The following is a 15,000-nucleotide window of genomic DNA, read 5'->3' as shown; positions in this document are numbered from 1 at the left end:
CCAAATTCAGATTTTTTTGTCTATGGTATTCTTGTAGCCATTTATTTTCACAATGATAATGGCTTCTTGTATTGTTGCTGACTAAGTTACCTTTCCTGCCAAATCCCAAATGAGGTAGTTCCTTTTCTGTGTTTTACAAAGTAGATATTATATACTTATTCAGTGTCTATTTTACAGATATAGTACGGAACTTACATTAAATTATCTTTCTGTTTTGTGATAAAAAAAATGATTTCAAACCAGTTACTATAATAATGTGATGTAAAACAAATTAACACTTGTATTTCATTTCGTTAACTCTCAAACAGCATTTGTGAAAGGAGCATAATTTAAATGTCATCCTTCTTGAGAATGGAAGTGAAGAAGTGTGTGTTGTGTGTCTGTTTGTACATATACATGTTTTTGAATGACCCCTGTACATACTTGCAAGGGATAAATGCTACCCATTTAACAGAATGACTATTTTTAACTGTAAGATATGTTACTTCTACCTTTGAAAGAGGTAGTTCTTCTTCCTCGGGTATATGCAGAATATAAAATTCCATCTCTTTACTCAGTACTGCTATTTGAGTAGTTGGTTATTTATACTATCTTTTGAATTACTAATACTTCCAGTTTGTTTTTGTGACAGCATTGCGTGTTTTTTATTTCTGTCCAGCACTGCATGACAAAAGGCATTTTACATACCAAGAACACATAATAACATGAAAGATGGATTACTTATCCTTCATTTTTTTTCACAGTGCCACCTTTTCTAACTCAAGAGGCTTAGATTATTGTCATGAATGATATGCTTATCTATACATATTTCATAGCTTTTGCTTTATAAAATTGTGACAGCAGCAGCTTCAGTTGCATGAAATATAGAATTTAAAAGGGTACCTATCTATGCATTTTCAATTTTCTTTTGCCTGGTAGAGTAATATAAAGTAAGAATAGAGCAGGGGTCATAAAGATTAAGCTATGCACACAAAGGCATTTTTGCAAGCTGTTTTTTTATAATGTAGCCTCTAATTTTCTGCAGTACTCATGAAATGACAAATGAGTGACAGGCAAGAAGTTCACCTAGACAGATAACAAGTGATTGCAGTAAATAGCAGTCTTTATAATCTGGAAGAGTGTAGTAAAATAAGAATGTATTACATGGCTTTTCCCTGCTAATAAAAACTCGTGCACGCAAATCGTTTATTTTACCCCTGTTTTTTCTGTTACTGTACCTCAAACTCTCACATAATCCTGCTGAACTGTTTGTTGGTTCTAGCAAACCCAGTGTAATGACAGGTAAAGGGTACCAGATTTATTTTTGCAATAATGGTACATCCTGTTCCTGAACAAGGCCTGCATCATTGCAAATCATCTGGATGGCTGGTAACAGTAAATAGACTCAGTATGTGCAGTGTGCCATGTAGGGACACAGTGAGGAAAAGCCTCCCAGCTATCTATCTATCTAGAAAACATACCATTCACTCCATTTCATAACTGAAGAGATAGGTACCATGTTTCAAAAATACCTTTTCTTCTTTTTATTTTAAATTATTTTATTAAAAGTTTTATGCCATATAACCGACAGCTAGAAAACAACTAAATGTAGACCTATCAATAACAGAAGAAGTATATTAACAAGGGTTCATCTCATTAATTATTCACAAAACATGCAGTCTTTCAATATTGTAAGTATACTACATTGCATTTGTTAAATAAAACATTTATGATTATAAAAACAAGCCCACTATAAATAACAAGATAACCTTGTTATACACAGTGACATGCCATGGCCTTAGTAACTATTCAGGATTAGTTACTAACCCACAATAGTTAAATATCCTTTCACATTACCATGAAAAAGACTTTGTTTAAATTTCAGTTTTAATGGAGAATGGTATTTTTCCCCAGCATTCTAAGACAAACAGCCTTTTGGTAACCAAAGTGGCCATTTATTTTCATGTTCCACTCCCTTATAAAATCTCAGGTTGTGACAGTATCTAAGAGCATTGCTATTCTTAAATATGTTGTGGCCTACTATGCAAACTTTCTAAGATGGAGGAATTGGGATTGAAGATATTTCATCACATGTTCTCAATGTTTGCTTCCATCTAATACTTGCTCTTTCACAGAGACAAATCACATTTGTTATCTCCATTATTTTGCCCACCTGTCCAACAAAGATGATCTTTTTCTTGCCAACTGTATTCTATTTAATTGGAGTACATTACTGTTTGTGCAAAATGTTCATTTCTTTATCCCAATAACTACCCAAACAACTAATTATTCCCCCCCCTCTTCATACACTTCGTTTTAATCATTTTCTAGTAAATTAGTCCCTTCCAGGTTATTATCTGTGTTGTAGCTGTCTGAAGCTAAAGCCTTTTTCTCCGAGATTCATGAACAAATAAAACATTTATTTTCTCTTCTAATTTATATCCATGTCAGCTAAACAATAGGTATAGTAAGTTTCCTGAACTGCTGATTGACAGAAGTGTTTTGAACTATTGTTTCAAAATGTAAAATTTTAAACTGATGTGCATTTAGTAACACAGCAGGCTCCATAACTAAAAGTTACTTTCTTATATTATTCTTGCATATGTATTTTTGTGTTTTTGGGATTACTTAGACTGGTTATGATAGCACAATCTCAGATTCAGGACAAAGCTTCAGTTCATGTCTCCTCTACTTAATACAATTGTTGCCAAAGCTTTATTTATTCTTCAGGTAGATTATCAAGAGTGAAATTTATATTCAAATTATCTTCATCTCTACAAATCACAGTTACTGTACCAGATTAAAAGACACTGCATGTGAAACAATATGTGCATATCACAGCCACTCACTTTATTAGGCAGTTGCACTATGTTGCTTGTGCTTGTAATTTCCTTACTCAGAACCACATCACCCATCATCAAATGAATTGTTTTAGATTAAGGCTCTCCATCTGGATTATGAGGTTCCTTAATAAGTATATGATATGGGAAAGAAACCACCTCATTTCCCTTATTCTCACAGGCTATGTATTACATTTTTATAAACAGTTAATAAGACATGATTGGAACTGTCCCGTAATAAAGTCTTAGATATTACAACTCACTATTAAGGTTAATGTTTGACTTACATGCGAGTTAAGATTTGTAAGAAAGTCTGTTTCCTGGATGGTACCACAATGTTTTTTACCACAACTTAACCTGGTAACAGCCATTTTTAATTTACTAACATCTAAACCAGATAGATTTTCCAAATTGTGTAAAACTATTTACAATGAGGATAGCTGAGTTGTCAGTTCTCTGACTCATCAAAATGCAGTGATCTGTAAATAGTCAAAATAATCCACTACTCACTCCTTCACTTTCTTTTTATTAGATTAGACAAACTTGCTCATAGTTCCTCTATCATCAGTATAAATTGTCTTAGAGAAAGGGGACATTCCTCCTAGTACCACTACAAATAACACTCATCAGGGAGATTCTTTCATTTATTAAAACTGTACAGAGTCTGCATATCCTCCTTGTGTTTGCATGGGTTTCCTCTGAGTGCTCTGGTTTCCTTCCCCATTCAGAAGACAAGCAGTAGATGGATTGGACACTCTAAATTGGCTATGGGTTTAAGTGTGTGTGCAAGTGTGCAGTGTAGAAAAAACAACTGCAGAATGGCTAGCCACCTGGCGGTTTAAACCTTGGCTCTAGATGATTGTCATTGTTGAAGTGACACCCTGACCGCATGTGTAAGAATGAGTAAAAAGGTGGGTGTTGATGGATGGATGGATGGATGGATGGATGGATGTCTGGGTGGGTGGGTATTTTAAAACTTCAAATTAAGATTATAGTGCAACTATATTGGAAATTGTAATAAAAATTATATTAAAAAAAAGATTATGGTGTAACTATGCTCTTAACCTTGCCAAAACTTTTCACTGAAAGCACTATCACCCAGAACATGAAAAATATACCCCCATTGAAAAAAAAAAAGAAAGAAAGAAAGAATACTTCTTGTTCCAGGACGTGACACCTTGTACATTTATATGAAAGTTAACAAGTTGTCTGTAAATTGCCTTCCTGGGTCAAATTTTTTTCTGTTCTGAATGTATTAATTTCAATAGTATTGCATCTTGTCATCTCCAAAGAGTTAATAAGAATATTAATGCCTACATATTTAGAAAAAGATTGGTTAAAAAATAGTTTGTCGGTCGTATCTTCTTTATCTCTAGTAATCATGTTTACAACAGTATTTGATGCAGGGTGACCTGCATCTCAAACTGTACAAGAATGAACAAATGAAATATTCAGCAGTAAGCCAATTTTCTCTCGCCATTCATAAAGTTTTGCTGATGTGTCATCGGGTCTTGCAGATTTATTAGCTCTTAATGAGTAGGTAGCCCTTTGTACTTCCTAAGTCTCCAAGATTCTGTCCATGAATTGCCTATATCACTAGTCTAGAAAAGGGAATTAAATGAATATGTCCTCCAAGTATAACACACTGTCTGGCTTTTAAGGCAAATAACTGGGAGTTACTTTTCCTAAACTTTGCTCTACTTAAACACTCATAGGGAACATGATTTCTATTCCACTAATCCTTGTAATAAAAGTTTTTAATTTAAAACCCTCGGAATAAAACTTTATAATTTGCTGTCCATAAAACCTTGTGCCATATACTTTGGGCTAATTACCTAATGAAACCACCAAATAGAACCCCTTCAAAGTACCTTTGCTTCTGCCTTTAATATTGCTAGACAGTTGGCGTATGTTCTGCTAAGTGGCAGTCTATGTCACTTTGGATATCCTGAGCTCTTGTACTCTGAATTTCCACACAAGCCTATTCTCCCTTATTTATAAGACATCAGTGTGATCCCTTTTGTTTCTGCCTACTTTCCTAACTATATTAGCTCTCATTGCAGCTTTAACCCCATTCTGCCAAATCAGAATATCCATATCCTTACCATATCCTGTTTTTCTGTTTATCTTGATTTCTAATAAACTCTCATCAGGTTCTTTCCTTCAGTTATAGAGAGCTCATCTCTATACAGGGAAAGATCATTCAAGATCAACATTTGCCAGCTGTACATTAATCAGAGCATAACTTGATAAGGCTGTTTCCTTTATCTGAATGCAGAATGTAGCTGTGGTGAGTTCATATGCAATATGAACCAAAATTACTCTTCTGTCTTGTTTACCTAAGTATCTGAACAATTTAACTTGTCTGTCAAGCTGATGTTTAAATCAGCACAAACTGATCCTATCATTTTTGACCATATAATTTGAACGCTCATTATTTTTTCTCCTGTGACCTGTCAAAATCATGTAGTAAGGAATAAATTGTAATCTCCAAGCTGTATTACCCTGCACCAAGTAAGTGGGTATTCTTCCCATGTTGTAAAAAAAAAAAATCTTAGGCTTCTGTATTTGGTATCATGTTACTCATAACCAAGTACTGTGAGTCATGCCTACCTATCAAGATGACCCACCTATCTTCCCACTACAGAGAATTCCTTCTGTACTTTCCAAAATTGTTATTTTAACAAACAATGATGAATTAATTTTTACTCATTGTAGGCTTATGGTTTACTGCAACTACATAGAAGTTATTATAATTTATCTTCACTGTATCCCTTATTTTTAATTTCTTGTAAGCATATCAAATCACATCTAACTCTGCACAAGTTTTATACATTTTTTCTTATTATTGGACTGCCTCCAAATTTCCAATATAGAAATCTAAATCATATTACAATTTTAATATTCCTAACACTGCATTTGGCCAACTTACCTTGTGAATGACAGGAAAAGAGTCCCTGTGAGTGGATGACCACAGCAGAATCTTTTGGGAAAGTAAAGGGCTGCAAACACAGAGATAAGGGGAACATCAAAAGCTAGTAATATACTCCAGTAACAAGAATTCCAGCTATCTGACAATGCTCTTACCAGTTAAAAAAATTAACAGAGGAGCAAATAAAATAGTATATTTGCAAAATAAAGGCAATTTACCCATACCGCTCAACTGTCCAGATTTTTGCATCATATTGGTGGTCTGTTCCTCATAAAATTTGTGGCTTTATGGCAAATCACTAAGGACTGAAGTCACTAAATAATGACATACATACATTTGTGTTTCAGACTTTATATCCTTAAGAAAATACATGTTAACACAAATCCTGCTATTCTACTAACTTTCTAAGTTTATAAGTTCAATACTTAAATTTGTCCTTTGTACCCCCGTTATTTTAAGCTTTGTCCAGATTTCTTGTGCTAAGAGTTTGAGAGGTATGGACTTACCACCTATGCATATTAATTATTTAATTAATAACTCTCCCTGGGATTCAATAAACTCCATGCAGTAAGAGTGCTATTCCTGCATGTAGTGAACCGTGTCCATTTAGCATTAGCATTAATAGCAGCATGCATTGCATATTCATGAAGGTGTGCTACTGCTAAGGCTAATGGATGCAAAGAGTACTGAGTGCAGGGGGCATGTCTAAGCAGTGCATGCACATCTGACACACCCACTGCACTCAGAAAGTGCTGTACAGCACTTTTTAAAAGTATTTCAGTGTCCGTAGACACTGAAATTAAATTAATTGAGCATTTCAGTGTCCACAGACACTGAAATAGCTAGGGGAACAAGAAAAAATGCAGGGGGTTTGTGACAGGTTCTGTCACATACCCTCTGCATTGTAAAAGTGCCGTACGACCATAGCTGTCACCTGAGTAGGTGTCTGCAGAATGCCAAGATGCCTGCCTCACATACTTCTCAGCCCTCTAGAGCAATAAAGCTGTACAAAGCCATAAATAATGGGGGGGGGGGCAAAGGTACACAAATAAGGACATTCCCAAATTATTGCACTGAGAAACTCAGAAAGCTGATAGAATAAAAGGTATGCAGTAACACGGACTTCCTGAAGGGTATGAAGACTGAAAAACAAATGTCTGCCATTTGAAATTGCTATATGGCCATAGCCGTTAACTGTACAGGTTGCTGCAGAATGCCCAAATGCCTGCCTCACACACTTCTCAACTTCCTAGAGCAAGAAAGCTGTACAAAGCCATAAATAATGGGGGGACAAAGGCACGCAAATAGGGACATTCCCTAAATATTGCACTGAGAAACCCGGAAAGCTAATAGAATAAAAGGTATGCAGTAGCGGGGACTTCCTGAAGAGTATGAAGACTGAAGCACAAATGTCTGCTATATGAAAGTGCCATACGGCCATAGCCATTAACTGTATAGGTTTCAGCAGAATGCCCAGATGCCTGCCTCACATACTTCTCAACCTCCTAGAGCAAGAGAGCTGTACAAAGTCATAAATTATGGAGGGACAAAGACACACAAATAGGGACACATTTGAAATATTGCTCTGACAAACCTAGAAAGCTGATAGATTAAATGGTATGCATTAGCATGGACCTGCTGAAGGTTATGAAGACAGAAACACAAATGTCTGCCATCTGAAAATGCAGTACGGCTAAAGCCCTCAACTGTACAGATGTCTGCAGAATGCCCAGATGCCTGCCTCACATACCTGTTAACCTCCTAGAGTAACAAAGCCGTACGAGGACATAAATAATTAAAAATATTTTTTTTTCCATACTAAGGTATGTTTAGGCATAGCTGAGCGGTTGTGTGAGTTATGGCCCTCTTCCCAGAATTGCTTAAACATACCAGAGGAGATAATTAAAAATATACAGCTAAAGTCCTAATGCTGGGGTAGCGTAGTGGTTAGAGACCTGCCTTTGTATGCAGGCGCTCATGGTTCACGTACCAAGCTAAGCCTTTCATTTTTACATAGGAAAGCAGTGTTAAAATATTTGTTTCTTTTTTAAATGATGTAGCAAATGATATTTGTCAACCAGGGTAGTGTATCTGGTCTAAAATGGAAGTGTTATTGCATATAACATGTGAAACCACACGTGTATACACGTGTCCCATACAGTATAGTCCCCACCTCGGTAATGTAATGAAAGTACATAGAGGGATTTCATATAAAGTAAATCATATACACTTACTAAATAAAGTCATTAGTCTGATATTTTTAAAAATTAAAAGTGAGCAATGGTTAGCAGTGCTCAGTGATGCTTAGCTATTTTAAGTATTGATGAGACATGGACGCTAAGCAGCAGTCAGCTCAGCTAAGTGGATTTGCGCACTAAGCAGTGCTTAACAATTTCCCCTTTAAACAGTGCTAAAACTGGGTTTTTGCACCACTAAGCTGTGCTCAACATTTTCAAAATTGGCTAAAGATGGCAAAGGGTGGGGATATGGCCTTATCTAAACCACATAGGTGGGAACACAGCCAGTACCAGCTATAATTCAACCTGTGCAGGAACAATGGCTGGCGTAAGTGAGGGTTTGTGCTTTAGGGAACAGCGCATCCTGGAGTCCATGGTCATGACTGGACTCCTCATAAGTAACCATGATGAGAGACTACAGCAGGGCCAGTACCAGGGCTCTCAGTATAAAACTGAGGCCTGGGACCTTCTCACCCATGACCTCACCAGTGCTACTGGCATCACCTGAACTGGTGAGCACCACTGTGCTGACCTAAAGCTGAGGAAGGGGGAGCTCTTGGACCAGTGGGTCCAAAATGCTAGGAACAACCATGCTCCAGCAGTTTGTAAGTATACAGATATAAGTACACCAAATTCTAGCATGAGGATGTGATAGACAGGTAAGCTTAATGTTTGTTTTCCTCCCCAACAGCTGCAGCAGAGAGGACTAGTAACATCGAAGCCCATGGAGACAGACTGCTGATGCTGCGCCGACAGGCTGATGAATAAATATTTATTTGGCAGTATATTGTGCAAATAACTAAAAAGGAGTACATCCTTTACTGCTGGTAGGTATACTGTTACTGTAAAACTGGAAAGAACACAGACCAGAAAACTTTCCACTTTTTAATCCAAACAGGTCACACAAAACAGCGCATTAACGTCTCGTCAATATTTGAAGTACGTTTTCGTCTTTAACAGTATAAAGACTTCATCAGATACACTCCATTTAATTAAATCACTTCTTTATATACAAGCAACCCAATCATGCACCAATAAATTAATTGAAACACGATGATTGATGCATGATTGGGTTGCTTGTATATAAAGAAGTGATTTAATTAAATGGAGTATATCTGATGAAGTCTTTATACTGTTAAAGATGAAAACGTACTTCAAATATTGACGAGACGTTAATGCGCTGTTTGTGTGACCTGTTTGGATTAAAAAGTGGAAAGTTTTCTGGTCTGTGTTCTTTCTAGTTTTGCAGACTGTTTATTGGTATTTTACACTGGAAAATAGCTTCATTTTTGTTCTATACTGTTACTGTGTTAACTGAATAAATAAAGTTTGTCCGACTAATATTGACCTGTAATAAACATCTATAACAGAAACTGTTGTGTTTACTCTGGTATGTTGTTGTAGACTTAGAATGGAGCTGTAAAACAAGATTGACAATGCCATTAGGGACATTGTTGGTGATGCCCCAAAGTTCCAATATAGGAACAGAAAAAATCTTAAGAGGATACTATGTTATCCGAGACAGGTTAAGCAGGTTACAACTACTAGACAGTACACAGTATCTTGTGGACATTGTAATTTCTGCTCATACATTGACAATTCCACTGAATTTGTACATCCTGATACACGAAGGATTTTTGATACCACTGCTACTGCTGACTGCATGACCAGCAATGTGATATATCTTGCAGTATGTCAGGTATGTACCAGTTTTTATGTGGGAAAGACGAACCGCAAATTTAGGGACAGAATAAGAGAACATGCATATCATATAAGGAAAGGATCGACCCACAATGCCTTAGCCAAGCATGTTAGCAATAATGACCACACACATACATTTCTGTTTAGAGCCCTAGAGGTTGTCACCCCGAACAAGAGAGGAGGTGACCTAAGGAATTACACTGAAAGCAGGGAGAGTGATTGGATAGTTAGACTGAGGGCTGACAATGGATCAGGGTTGAATGAGAGAGCATCCATCAAACCCAGGCTTAGGAGACGTAGGCACATTAAATAGACACTCTGCATCACATAACAGTAACTAGGAATAACATAATAGACCAGCTCTTGTATCTGTGAGTCTTGTACACACTAGTATATTGTTTTAATAAACTTATACAGTTCCACTTATACATATATTTGTCCCTTACATGTTCTCACATATATGTTTTTATTATAAGTGCTATAGAGGTTTTAATTAGAAGTAATATTTTATATGTTTTTATAAGTCTTTATTAACATTACATTTCCCTTTTAAATGTTTAATTGACTTTGTTGTAATTTAATTGGATTACCTATATATTATGGGACTTGATTTTGTTTTTTGAATTGACCTGAAGAAGCTGTACTCAGCGAAAGCGCTTGTCTGTTGAATAAAGAATATTTACCACAGGACTTGGTGGTTCTATTTGGATTACTTGGAATATTTGAAACTCTGAAGGGCTTTGTGTTGGACTTGAACTACATTTGTTTGCTGTCTGAAGGGCTTTGTGTTGGACTTGAACTACATTTGTTTGCTGTCTAGCTTCACTCCTATCCACTTGCTATCAAACTTTGTGTACTTCAAATATTGACGAGACGTTAATGCGCTGTTTTGTGTGACCTGTTTGGATTAAAAAGTGGAAAGTTTTCTGGTCTGTGTTCTTTCCAGTTTTGCAGACTGTTTATTGGTATTTTACACTGGAAAATAGCTTCGTTTTTGTTCTATACTGTTACTGTGTTAACTGAATAAATAAAGTTTGTCCGACTAATATTGACCTGTAATAAACATCTATAACAGAAACTGTTGTGTTTACTCTGGTATGTTGTTGTAGACTTAGAATGGAGCTGTAAAACAAGATATAAATGAAATTTAAATATATACTGCACTAAGCTCTGAACCCTGAATAGTAATGTGTGATATATCAAAGTGTGTTCCATGCAGCATTGTGTTAACCTTTGCTCTCTAGATTTTAGTAATCCAAAGGATTAAAGCACATTACACTATCTGATATGCATGCTGTGATGCCCATGCACTGACTCAGCAATCAAGGATCCTCAATCTTCACCACTAACACCAGTGAGGGGCGTCCACATTAGGAAGGATAACAAATACACACACAGTAAAGTACAATTTCCCTTAAGAACACACAGAGATCACAGTCAGTCTGGGGCTGATTTCTCCCTTTCTCTCCAGGTCACCAATAAGACTCCCCACTGACACAGCTATAGGGTCCAGATCTCAGCCTAGTGGTCAAGCTAAAACCTCCAGTACCCTCTCTGTCCAACCAGTGCTTTGTGTCCCTGACCAAATAGCTGGCACACACACACTTTGAGATATGAGTGATATATAAACACACAGACACTCCTGGGGAAGGCTGGTACAGGCTCTCCAGCTATGCCCCCTTTCTCTGCCAGGCTATAAGGTAGAAATCACTGCCACCAGCCCCTAATATCAGCTACTAATAAGGCCCTTACTAAAGGGTGTCCAATTATTACTGTGCAATATTATTATCCAAATGGTAAGTGTGATGAACAGCAAGGCTTATTTGGAGAGGCTTGAACAGTATCACTATATACATGCAATGTATTCTAGAGCTTAAATTATCTCTACATAAAACAGTCACAGTTGAAAGGTTTAAAAATATTTAATAATAAATAAGAATACAAGACAATATGTCTTACTACACAGTGCTAGTCAAGAGTTCAGAGATCACAGAGAAATGCTTAAAATAATAGAGTAGAAATGTTCTGACATCAGTACAAAAAACAACTAGTCTAATATTCCTATTTCCTAGCTATATTTAAGAACAAACACAGTTCTAAACTACACTTACATATAGAGCAAGACAGTGCTGGTGATGTTGGATGTTCTGAAGACAAATGCAACTCTCCCTCTCTCTGTCCTTAAATTGATAACACAGTAGTACTGACTCATTTCAGATTATATCATTTTTTCTCTGGTTCCCAGGCTAACAGAAACTCGGAGTTCAGCAGCCATTTTGATCTTGCATCTGGTCAGGAAGCTACAGCAATAAAAGACATTATACATGCAAATTCTAGCAATTAACTCTGGTCTCAAAACAATAGCAAGAATTCCTTCATCCAGACATCTCAGCTCCAAGTTTTGAGGTCAAACAATCATACAATGCTTGACTTATCAGCTTTCCTCCAGTAGAGTGCAATGTGGTTACATTTTTGAAGTTCAGCATTTAACAAAAAGAACAAGCATGTGGCTTACATTAATATTTACAAATGACAGAATTATCTACAACATTTTATCTAGCTAGGCTGGCAGCCTTCATATATCTTCACACATGCATCACAGGATTACAAGTTCAGATTGTCTAACCAAGGGACTATTAGGGAGAAACCAGAGAAGTAAGATGCAGTAGCTCCCCAGTAGCTCAGTGTGAAGAAAAATATCTTTGTTGTTATTTTTGCACACCCATACATGATTCAATTCCAGGAAGTGGTACTAAGATGTGTGCATATCTACACAGAAGGAAACAGAAATAAATGTAAAAACAGTCAGGTAGTGTTAACAGATATTTGCTCCACAGGTTTTGCAGGTAAGGAAATGTTGGTAGTACTTGTATGAAGGGTATATTAATAAACTGTGTAGAACTGGTTAACTGTCCCACCACATGCCTTCAAATGACAGCAGGATAGGCACATACAAAATGCACTCTTCCTGATACATGTCTCTCAAGTGTCATGCTGTCAAGGCTATTAGTCACTGCTGCCAATAACCTTGGAAACAGACAGGAAGCCAGTTGGAGTATGCCAGTAGCACATTCCCATAACAGCAGTTCAGGGTACCCCTTCTATGCCAGATATGTAACCCTGACATGTACGAGTCCCCTCTAGTCATGTACTCAGAGTTATCACAGTTTGCATCATACCATTCCAGGCTGACAGTTTAATAGGTATGTTTGTGCTACAGAAGTTATGGGCCATAGGTAGATGTAAAGTGATGGAAGATCCATAGAGAATTGAACAGTACTGTTGTGGAAAATAGAACCATAAACAGTTGTTAAAGGTCTTTTTTTCTCTCTCCCCAAGCCTTATCTGGATCAATACTATAATTCATATACTATGGGTATGTTGTTTTCCAAACTTAATGTCGGGAGTTGTGTTCTATTAATGTTCATATATTTGATTGGTGGCATGTTAACATACCTTGTTCAAATACCATTGTTGGATGCCTGTTGCCGTCAATGTTACTAGCATGCTGTTACGATGCATACTGTTGTTCCATTTATGCATGTGTTCTGCTTGCTATGCAACTGTTTCAAATCTGTTTTGTGGGGTTAATTGGAACACCCATGCATACTGTTATAACTAACCTTGAAATGTGTTGTTCATGACTAACCAACATATACTGTAAAAGCTCAACACCATAGCACATTTGGGAAGGCAGATCCTGGCAGATCTGCCTGTCCCACCTTATCTGGCCATGGAACTGGGCCCCAGCACTTCTGGGACCCAAGCCAGGACTTCTTCATCCGTTGGTCCTGCACCACCTTTGGTTTGAACCATCTCAGGGGATGGGGCCTGTCCCCACCTGGTAGCAGGCATGGACAGAAGCCTGTCACCCACAGTCAGTTCCAGGGTATGGTGAACAGTATCATCTGAACAGAGGATTCCCCTTGACTTGATCGACACGCCAAAACACCGACGCTCAGAAGACCGATGCCAGAAGACCGACGAGACAGATGATAGACAAGGTGAAATATCGACAGCCGAAACACCGACATGGGAACGTGTGAGCGCGACTTGGTAAGTGTGCGATAGTGAGGGTTTTAGCGTTAGGGAGCGGACAGGTAAGTGTGAGATAGTGAGGGATTTAGGGTTAGGGTGCGGGAAAGGTGAGTGTGCGGTAGTGTCGGACTTAGGGTGCGGGTAAGGTAAGTGTGCGATAGTGACGGAGTTTAGGTTTAAGGACAGGTTAAGTGAGTTAGGGTTAGGGTGTGGGTAGGGTAAGTGTGCGATAGTGACGGACTTTAGGTTTAGTGGCGGGTTAAGTGAGTTAGGGTTAGGGTGCAGGTAGAGTAAGTGTGCGGTAGTGTCGGACCTTAGGGTTAGGGTTTGGGTTACGGTTAGTGCATGTATAGTTGTGTGTAATGTGTAGTTTATGTTTTGTGTGTCGGTGTTGTGGGTGTCGGTGTTATGGTGTTCGGTTTTGTGAGTTGTCGCTTTTGTGCGTTTTCGGTGTTTTGGTGTCTGTGTTTTGGGTGTCGGCTTTGTGCCGTGTCGGTGTTGTGATAGGGATCCGAACAGAGTTAGATGACCAGCTGTGCCAGATGGAGGGCCGCATGGTGTACCTCAAGGGACAGGCTGTCCCTCCTTTCCAGCCCCCAGCACAGCCACCTTTGAGGCCATGAAGATGCAGTGCTGTCTGCCCATGGGTGAGAACCTCAATCCCACTGTATCCATTTGGGGGCTCATGGCCATTGGATTCCAAACCAACCTATCCGTCAAAGGTGTTTACCCCACCCATGTGTCATATACTGCCCCTGTCTACTGTCTACTCTGTCTTGTTTGTCTGCAAATGCAACCAATCCTACCCAACCTACCTCCCCAGACAAACCCACAGCCCTTCCTCAACATCCCACTCTCACCTAAAAAAAAGGGGCCTCTGTCCCACATAAAAAATATTGCCCCATACATAGCTCTACATTTCACCCCATGTACAGTGAAATTAATCAATCTACCCACAGATCATTCTGCAAATGTCTGTTGCCAACACCCCTCCCTGTGGGGTGTGAGGCTGTAAGTTTCAAATTCTACACATTATTCACAGCAGTTGCTGCAGAAGAAATGTAGAGCTATGGTCCTGGCCTACACCAATCCTGAACATCCTTAGCTGCTTTTCCTAATGTTTTACCCCCTGCTTGCCCCCATTTCACCACTTTCCTATCACCCTTTTTTTCTTATTTTTAAATAAAATTAGCATGGGGAGTAAGCGGGAGTAAGTGGTGCTAAGTGATGCTAAAAGGGATTAACTGTCTCTTAGCATCAATTAGCTCCACAC

This window comes from Protopterus annectens, chromosome 3.part0 (assembly GCF_019279795.1).
Source record: "Protopterus annectens isolate FY-2018-M chromosome 3.part0, PAN1.0, whole genome shotgun sequence".
NCBI classification, from domain to species: Eukaryota; Metazoa; Chordata; order Ceratodontiformes; family Protopteridae; genus Protopterus; species Protopterus annectens.
Note: the sequence above shows the minus strand (reverse complement) of the source record.